The sequence below is a fragment of the Sebastes fasciatus genome, chromosome 7 (genome assembly GCF_043250625.1).
Source record: "Sebastes fasciatus isolate fSebFas1 chromosome 7, fSebFas1.pri, whole genome shotgun sequence".
NCBI lineage: Eukaryota > Metazoa > Chordata > Actinopteri > Perciformes > Sebastidae > Sebastes > Sebastes fasciatus.
The window spans coordinates 3,058,435-3,065,149 of NC_133801.1; the positions used below are offsets into that span (position 1 = coordinate 3,058,435).

General features: G+C 41.1%; 1 protein-coding gene across 5 annotated transcripts in view; it reads right to left on the bottom strand.

Annotated features, from left to right (window-relative positions):
• Nucleotides 1-6,715, bottom strand: part of LOC141771100 (leucine-rich repeat and fibronectin type III domain-containing protein 1-like protein) — a 389,487-nt gene that overhangs the window by 381,271 nt on the left and 1,501 nt on the right. The window lies entirely within an intron of this gene.

Genomic DNA, 6,715 nt, shown 5'->3' on the forward strand with positions numbered 1-6,715 from the left:
TTAGCATGCTGACACCCATATTGAATTTACACTGGAGTTGTGCTCGTCATGTGTCTTCACACTGTCGGTACTCAGGAGGTCTGCGCCACGCCGGCTCATATTCAATTTAAACTTGACACGTTTTTGCCGTTTTCTCATTAATCCCTCCGCTGTCAGATCACATGTGAAGACTCACTCCGGTGGCAGCAGGGAGAGAGAAGAAACTACCCCCTTGTTACACTTCACAGTTATCTGCTCTGAGCTTTTAATTCAATTCAGGGAGGATCTCTGCTGTCCTGAGAGCCAGCTGGTTCGCCGTCTCACACAAAGGAAGTCACTAAAGCACAGAGGGAACACAGGAAAGATTTATTTGTAAAAATGTTAAAGTGTTACTGATGTTTTGGAGGCTCCCTGATCAAGTCTGGTTTAGTTTGCTTTTTACTTATTATATGTCAAATATGGAATTGTGAATTCCTCATTCCCAACTGCTTCTGGTTCTAGTACAGTACGGCATCCAGAGCAGTAATACAGCAACTAGTTGTGCGCTGTTAGCACTGTTAGCTGACAGCCGTGTGGAGAAAATAAAAACGCTCTGAATTTCATATTTAGCACCTTTAAAAACATCATGTGTGCATATTCATAGTGGTACAACTGCTGATCATTTTCATTATCAAATAACCCTTTAACCTAAATAAATCGATTATCTTTAATTGTTGGATACTTGGCAGTTTAAATGATTGACTGTCTGACTACTTTAAAAGGTAGGACAACAGCATATTGTTTGAGGTTTTGGTTGTATAACAAACTAACAAACTAGCATGTACATAACTACAATGAAAATATAACTATTGCTTGATTATTTCTACGGCACACCTTTTGAAAAGTACAGAGAGACCGCACAAAAAGCATGTAGTGCTAGCATCCTACAGGGAGAATCGATTGGGTTTTGTTGGGTGTATTAATGATTCATTGTTTAATCTACAGTATAAAATGTCAAATGTGGAAGACGGACCTAAATGGAAACTAATCTGGCAGAACATCCAACTATCTTCCAGGAACCCCAACCATCAAGTTATTCAGTCCAATGTCATACACAGAACATATTTCACCGAAGGTTTACCATCATCAAACTGCACCTTATGCAATCAAAATGCATTAGGTACTTTTTTTTCATATGTTTTAGGGTTGCAGAGTTGTAGAAGAAGGTTGTAGAGATGCTGTCAAACTTTTTATTGTCTAAAACAATTTATTTACCTGAAGTCCTGTTACTTAATGACAGCTCCAACCTGGAGCTCTGTGTTAAGCAGAGACGTCTCCGGTTAGCCGGCCTTACAACTGCAAAGCGACTATTAGCTTGCTGATAGAAAGCTTCCACATTCTGTCAATATACAAAGCTGGCTTCTTGACTTCATAGATAGAGCAGGTATGGAACACTGGGCTGCAAACATACACCTGGCAAAGAGAGGAAAGATACTACGTTGGAAACAAGCCATCACTATAATTAAATCCTTCATATAACTCTTCTCCATGTCCCCGAGGTCTAGGGATGGGAGGGATGGGAGGAACCCAAAGGGAGGGATTTCGGGTCGGGGGGAGGATGGCGCAGAGGTTTTTATTTAAATCACTTTTTTAGTTTTTTCTTCTTCCTGTTTGTTTGTTTCTTTTTTCTTTTCTGTACATGTTTGCCAATTTTGTTTTGATTAATACATAGACATTTGGGGATTATATTATTTTACCCTACTGGTGATCTATCAACTTGTAACCCCACCCTAGATAATTATGCTTAAATACCAATGAAAAATGTATCACAAAATAAACAATTGTCAAAACAGTAACAAATGTTCATCACAGTTTCAGTTTCCAAAACCTAAAGAATGATATGATGAAGGATAAACAACAGAGAAAAGCAAGAAATCCCCACATTTGAGAACCTAAACCAGATCATTTGGGGCATTTTTTGCTTTATAAATGGCGTGAACAGTTAATCGATTATCACAATAGTTAATTTATGTTTAATGGTTTAATTGACTTATCATATCAGCACTACGACCATGACATCAATAAAATAGCAACACAATGTGTTAGAGCGTCATTTTTAAAAACACTGAACAAACCGGTGCTCCATCAAACAGAGAGCTTTTGGTCCTGGACCACTTCAACAACATAAAGAAATCCATATGAAACCGTGATACCTCGACATCAACGAGAGTCTATAGATTTGGACTCAGTTAAGAGGCGATCATGTTACACCGCTGTTAATTTCTCTCCATTAGTCTGACAGAGCAAAGGAACTGCAATCCCTTATTTGGGCACAAATGTAGGTCACACTTCTGCGGTCTATTTAGAAAAAAAAGCCTTTATCACAAAAGAATTTACAAAAATAAACTGGAGACAAAACACGAGGAGGAGGAGGAGGAGGAGAGGTGAGGATGAGGAGGAGAAGAAATAAATTAACACGTATTTGTGGCATACTTCTAGCCTGTATACGTGTGGGAGTGTGTGGATATCACAGCACTGGATAAAAACCATCAACTAATGACAAGCATCCAGATCAGAGAGGGAATCAATAGCCTAATCTAAATCCAGCTATAGAACTATTACAGTGATATTAAGACTAGACCACTTATGGTAAAGAGATCTGTTCTAAAATGGGAAAGGATTAAGATAAACATATATACCACTGTTATCTGCTTTCGGGGGGATCTATGTAAATTATTTGATGTTTCTAGTTTCTGCAGCAGCAGTAGTGGTAGTGTTGGTGTTGGTGGTGGTGGTGTTGGTATTCTTGCTGTATTGGCACGTCACTGCTGCCTGAATAAAAAGAGAAAAAGCCTCATGCAATGTCTCTAACAAGAGACAGTGGAAAAGGAAATGAAATGTTGCTGATAAGAAGGACCTCCTGGGGACCACAGAATGAAGTACGGATAATCGCCGTAGCATTTCATTTAAATGTAATGTCTTTAGTAGAAAGCAGTAGACCTGCAGTGCACCTGTAACACATCCCCCCCCCCGAGCCAGGAAACAATGCCGACAAGGCAGGCGACGAGCTGGCTGGTTGGACGGACAGATGGATGCAGAAACAGATGGGTGAATAGATGGAGGGATTGGGGGTATAGCTCTAGGCGGAGGGATTAAGCCACAGATTAATTCTTTAACCAGACAGGATGCAGAATCTCCGCTGGAATGTAAATCACACATTATGATCTGTGATGACCTCTTACCTGCTTATCTGTCACTTGTTGTTACATAACGAGCATTTATGGGTACCTCCTCTGACTCTGACAGCCTACATTTAAAGTTGTACAGAAAAGAAAAGAAACATTTCTGCATGACAGCTTGCAAAGATCACAGAGCAAGAAAATAACTTTTCTTTTTTTTCCAACACAATTCAAAGTGCTTCGTCCTGTTTTTTTTTTTAGCTGGCAAGCAGGTTTAGGAACAGAGAGGTGAAAGATATCCTGGATTGTGGCCAAGGTGCCGGTTGAATTTCAAGGTCTGAAATACAGGGAACCCTCAGATTAGACACCAGATACAGCAGGTCTGGTTTTTGCTTGTGATTTATTGTTAAAATTGTAAAATACTTTTTTTAATTTGTGGCCATTTAGCCGCCTTATTGTGCACTAGTTTCAAAGCCAAGCAAAGGAAACCTCAATTATGACCTTTATTAAAAGGAACTCTATGTAAGAATCAGAAATTGCTTGTTTACAGTGATACCTGTGGCCATTAGGTCAACGACAGTCAGCGTCCTGTTGAACGAAGGTCCCTCCATGAATTGAAGGTCCGGCTGATGTTGATCCTAGTTTTCTCCCGACGTGGAACACATTCCTGTTCTGCCAGACCGGCTTCACCAGATATAACTTAGTTTTTTTTGTGCTTCTGTTGAGTTTGTGTTGGAGTCTGAGTTGTAGTAGGGGCTGGTCATTTATTTGCGTTAACGGACTCCATTTCTAACCGAACCTTAGCTATGGTTGCACACTGTTAGCCCTGTAAGCGGAGCTGAACGTAAAGGCACTCGCAAGGGTGACGTCACATCCGTTAGATTTTCCCGGTATGAACAGCCCGGGTTCATCACGTTAAAAGCAGTCTACAGGCTGATGGAGGAAACCCAGAAAGTCGTAGAAGGTCTATTTTTTTAGGTTAGGTTACAACCTGTTCACACATTGGCAATAAAAAAACTATTTATATGTGTTAAAAGTTACATACAGTCCCTTTAAGTTAACAGATAGACCAGGTTGAGGCTAAATTGTGATTTATAAACACTCTGCCTTTTACATTCCCCCCACATTGTCAAAACTAGCACGGTTTAAGGTTCCTAAACTGATTCAGAAAAATAACTTCATTGTATGAACCTGTAGCTGTAGTACTGAAATGACAATGAAAAGGTTAGTCAACTGACAGATTATTCATCAGGTCATTGTGCAACTTGTCCACCAAATAACAATTCTGTGCTGTCTGAGGAGGGAAAACACAGCAGCCAACAAATGTGTCATAGACAGAAGAAGGTGGAAAACACATCAGAGTAGCATGCTGGGAGTACGTGTGGAGGTGGGATGTGCTCTCTTTCTCTCTCTCTCTGTCTCTGCTAATGGGATGTGAAGCACATTGTAATGCTCTCCATATGATAATAGTCGCCACATAACAACGCATCACTCCAGTCGTATTAACACATCTTACTCTGTTATCACAATCAAGCGGCTCGCGATCGGCTCGTCACCTGGCTGGCTCTTCTTTTGCCCGTCTAGCTTTCTGTCGGTCTCCCTGCCTACCTGTCTCCCAGATTCTTTCATAAGCCAGTCTGCCTCTTGTTTACTCTCTGAGTAAGCCACTGCCAGAGCCAGCCGGGAGAAATCTAACACTGACGAAAAACACCAACTTCCCTCCTTCCCCAAATCCTGCTTCCTCAAAACATCACAAATTAGAAAGGTACACGAGTTTAGACTTATAATTTAGAAGTAGTAGCGATTATCAGACTTAACAATTGTAATTGCTATCAACAGTAACATTTATATATATATAACAGTGGATGCAAATTATGACTGCAAACACACATTTGTGCACGGTAATTATCGAAAGAATTATCCATAAATCAAAATATGTGTAATGAACCAGAAGAGGCAGAAATGAGCTGACTGATGAGATCAATAGTGAGCAGCTACACTAAACAGTGCAGGCTTGTATTCTCATGGGGGTCCAAAGCACTTTATAAATGACAATTCTTGTTTCTAAAAATAGATAACAGTTCATAGGGGCGTATCCGTGGATCGAAACCACAATAATAATAGTTACATATTTTATTGATTCTACTACAGGTATTCTCTTCTCGATTAACCCCCCCTCCGGTGGGAGGTCAGAGGTCAGGGTCAGCTGAAGAACAGCGACTTTGAAGGGGGGGGGGGGGGATTCAATGTGTTGAGAAGACCTCAGCAGGCAGGGTGTTTGCCAACATACGGGTCATTCTCTGCACTCACTACATCAACGTACTGCCCTCTGAGCTCATTTCATCTCGTGTGGTAGAGAAAGACAAACACAACCACTGACTCACTCTGACTGATCCAATCAAGACTTTGTCTGCATCTGTCCAGCTTCTACCGTACGCACCTTGACACTGATACCCTTGAAGCTAGCTTGATTATGTATTTTAAATGGAAAGTAAACACAGCCTAACTGTATCTGTGCAGCAAGAGTCTTAGTTTATAGCCAGTTATAGCCAGCCTTGTCAGTGGTTGTGAAACTGTCAATGCTCACTAACTGATACCACATTAGAGCTCTCCGTGGTCCTCCTGCTAAAACACTATAATGATTCTAGAGATCTGAAAAACATATCAAACCTTATTGATGAGGTCATTTTCTTTTTACAATGTTCCTGGGAATCTAATCTAAACCTCAGGAACTCTCCTTGGTCCTTGATCCGTAAGCTACAGGCTGCTGTGTTGAGACTATCCATGTAGGAGCTCACTGTGATGAAAATTGAGGTCAGTTTCTATCACCCTGTTCCTGGGAATCACAATCAGAAGACCTCTATGGAGCTCTCCATGGTCCTGAATCACAGTCAACTTGTTTGCATCTATTCAGGAGCAGCTCTGTAGGAACTATCCATGGTGCTGACAGCATGTCGGAGCTCACTGAGGCACCCACACTATGTCGGAGCTCTCCGTGGTTCTTAAACGATCCACGGCTCTCCGTGGAACTATGACATTCAGCTCTATCTATTTACTGACAACTTGACTCAGACTAAGACTGCCTCTGAGGAGCTCTCCATGGTCTTGACTGCCAGTCAACTTGTTTGGAACTACAAGCAGCTCTGTTGGAACTATTCATGGAGCTGAAATCATCTGACTCTGATGCCACATTGGAGCTATCCCTGGTCCTGAAACCTTCTAAAGCTCCGCGTGGCACTATAACAATGCTAGGGCTCCCTCCACTGTGCTGGACATTTCTCAAACTTCATCAGTGAGGTTTCTATAACAGTGTTCCTAGGACTCTGAATGCCTCTAATAAACTCTGCTTGGTCCTGAATTGTCATGCTCTAATTGTCATAATTTGACAGTCAAGCTGTTCAAATATCTAAATAAATGTCAAGTGGCTATGTTAACCTATGTTACTGTGTTGAACTATGTTTACAAATTGCAAAAATCTGATCTAAAATCTGCAAAAACTCTCGTGAGACTCGCTGCCCGACGACCTATCTCAACCTTAACTATTCGTTAAGGGTTTCCCCAACTCGAGGGTTACCTCC